This window comes from Dama dama, chromosome 5 (genome assembly GCF_033118175.1).
Source record: "Dama dama isolate Ldn47 chromosome 5, ASM3311817v1, whole genome shotgun sequence".
NCBI lineage: Eukaryota > Metazoa > Chordata > Mammalia > Artiodactyla > Cervidae > Dama > Dama dama.
This window is the reverse complement of record NC_083685.1, coordinates 117,366,971-117,370,056: the sequence shown is the minus strand read 5'-3', so window position 1 is coordinate 117,370,056 and position 3,086 is coordinate 117,366,971.

The following is a 3,086-nucleotide window of genomic DNA, read 5'->3' as shown; positions in this document are numbered from 1 at the left end:
ATCGATGGTGTAACACACTTCCTTTCCCTGGTCCGTTCCAAAAACGCGTCCCCACCGCCCGCAAAAGCCGTTCCGCCGCTTGGTACGTGCTTTTCTGTAGCCGCTGAGCAGACCCCAGACCTACGTGAGGCAACCCTGTGCTCAATCCCTTCGGTTGCCTGGGGAACGCCGGACTTTACGTCCCACAACGATCTACTAGAGATGTATCTGGGTTATGAAACTGATTCTGCTTCAGAATGGCTTCCCAACTCTGAGCAGGTCTAGAATGATAAATGTATTGCAGTTGCAAAGAGATAAATAGTTCAGTCACTTTACAGGTAAGGAAATCGTCGGCAGAGATGTGATCTGCTCAGTCATTTAGTCTCTCTGAACTTCGTCTTCACTATCTGTAAATAAGGATGCTACTACTTGCTTTACCAACGTAGGAGGGTTGAAAATGCAAAGTAAACCCTTAGAGCTTTAAAGTAATAAAGTGAAAGGGTTAGTCGATCAGTCATGTCCGACTCTTTGCGACCCTATGTACTACAGCCCACCAGGGTCCTCTGTCCATGGGATTTCCCAGGCAAGAATACTGGAATGGATGGCCATTCTCTTCTCCAGGGGGATCTTCCCGACCCAGGGACCAAACCTGGGTCTCCTGCATTGCAGAAGGATTCTTTACCATCTGAGCCACCAGGGAAACCCTTAGAGTAATAAAGTCTTATGTAAATAGCAGAGATGACCAAACTGACAAGGTCCCTAAAAGTAACTGACGCTTGCCATCCTGGAGAGGGAAGAAAATCAGAAGAATTTTCAAGAACCAAATTCCCCTCTGTGTTTTCCCTCTGCTCTCCTAGAGGGAGAGCCTCGGAAAAACCGAGGCTATTAGGAAGAGAAGGTATAGAAGAAACGAAGCCAGCGACTGTGAACACCTTCCCAGTGGCCCCCAAGCTGGTGAGGTTAAATCCAAAGGACCTGGTGTGGTGAACAGCTTAAGCTTGTGGCCTCTGGTTTGAACTGGTGGGTTCAAACCCCGGTTGTTTTATTACTAGTGTAACCCTGGGCAATCCCCTTTATTTCAATTTCCTGACCCGTAAATAGCCTTGTTGTTGTTTAGTCTCAGGTTGTGTCTGACTCTTTTGCCACTGTGAGGACTGTATATAGCCTGCCAGGGTCCTCTGTCCATGGAATTTCCCAGGCAAGAATATTATAGAAGGCTGCCATTTCTTTCTTCAGGGCATCTTCCCTACCCAGGAATGGAACCCAAGTTTCCTGCATTTGGCTGGCAGATTCTTTACCACTGAGTCATCAGGGAGGCCAGAATAGGCTTGCTAGGATTAAATGGGATAATGGATAAAATACACAGGTATAGACTTTATTACTATAGAAAATCTCCATAAACTCAGATCTACTCATTTTTCTGGTCTCGTGTCCCGTCACTGTACTCTGAATAGAAGTTATCACTTCTTCATCCTTTCTGCTTGGAGTGATGTCACTATCTTGCTGGTAAGATCTTTATCATGCTTCAAGACCCAGTTCAGCTGTCACCACCTCAGGTAAAGCGATCTTGAGTTCTTCTTTGAATTTTTAGCTGTAATTAATAGTATATTTATGTGAAAATGAAGGTCACTCAGTTGTGTCCAACTCTTTGCGACCCCATGGACTATACAGTCCATGGAATTCTCCAGACCAGGATACTGGAGTGGGCAGCCTTTCCCTTTTCCAGGGGATCTTCCCAACCCAGGGATCGAACCCAGGTCTCCCGCATTGCAGGCAGATTCTTTACCAGCTGAGACACAAGGGAAGCCCAAGAATACTAGAATGGGTAGCCTATCCCTTCTCCAGTGGAACTTCCAGACTGAGGAACTGAACCAGGGTCTCCTGCATTGCAGGTGGATTCCTTACCAACTGAGCTCTCAGGGAAGCCCATAGTACATTTATAAATTGTTCTATTTCTCTTTTTATTGAAGCTCCTTGGGGCTGGGCCCTCTCCTCCCTGTACTTTGCAGTTTATGTAGAAATGCCAGATTGTTTCTCCCAGTTCTTGTATTGAGCACAAACCTGTGTCTTTGCTGTTCAACCTCACTTCTGGCTAGTCTTTGTCTTTCCTTCAAGATTTATAGCTCAGGCATCATTTCCCGCCAGAGGAAAACTCTCCAAATTCTCCATTTGGGCTCAGCTGCACTCCTCTGCATTTTCACATAACCCTTCATACATGTCTGTAACATTGACTTCTTAGGTTTTTATTTTTTGAATTTATTTTGTATTGAGGTATAGCCAATTAATAATGTTATGACAGTTGCAGATGTACAGTGAAGGGACTGAGTCTTACATACACATGTATCCATTCTCCCCCAAACCCTTCTCCCATCCAGGCTGCCACCTAACATTGGGCAGAGTTCCATGTGCTCTATGATAGGTCCTTGTTGGTTACCCATTTTAAAAACAGCAGTGTGTACATGACCATCCCAAATTCCCTAACCATCCCTTCCCTCAGCAAATGCAAATTTTTTTTATGTAGACAGTTTTTAAAGTCTTTTTGAATTTGCTACAATATTGCTTCTGGTTCATGTTTTGTTTTTTTTTTTTTTTGGCCAGGAGGCATGCGGGAACTTAGCTCCCCGACTAGGGACTGAACCCCGTCCTCTGCATTGGGAGGTGAGGTCTTAACCACTGGACTGAAGGAGAAATCTACCCTCTCTAGATCTGTACATGGATGTTCTGTCTTAAATGCCTTTCTCTATACCCAGAAAACTCCAACTCAGTCTTCAAACCCCAGTTCAAGCAACTTTGTCTCATGAAGTTTTCCCTGATCCCCTGTGACTCCCACCCAGGCACAGGTGATCCTCTCCTCCGCAGGGCCACCAGGAAACCTGAACCTGAATCACTGCACGGGACATGGCCAGTGTTTGTTTACATGGATGTCTCTTCCGGCCCCTGCAAGCAACCCCTGGCAGGCAGTAGGTGCTCTGCGTTTTGTTACAGGTGATGAGTTAGGCCATCAGATAGTGTGGTGGGCTGAGGTGGAGTCTAATCCCCCGGCCTGTGTCTCTGGAACATGACTATCATGGCAGAATGGGAAGAACTGAATTTATCACAAGAAGAAA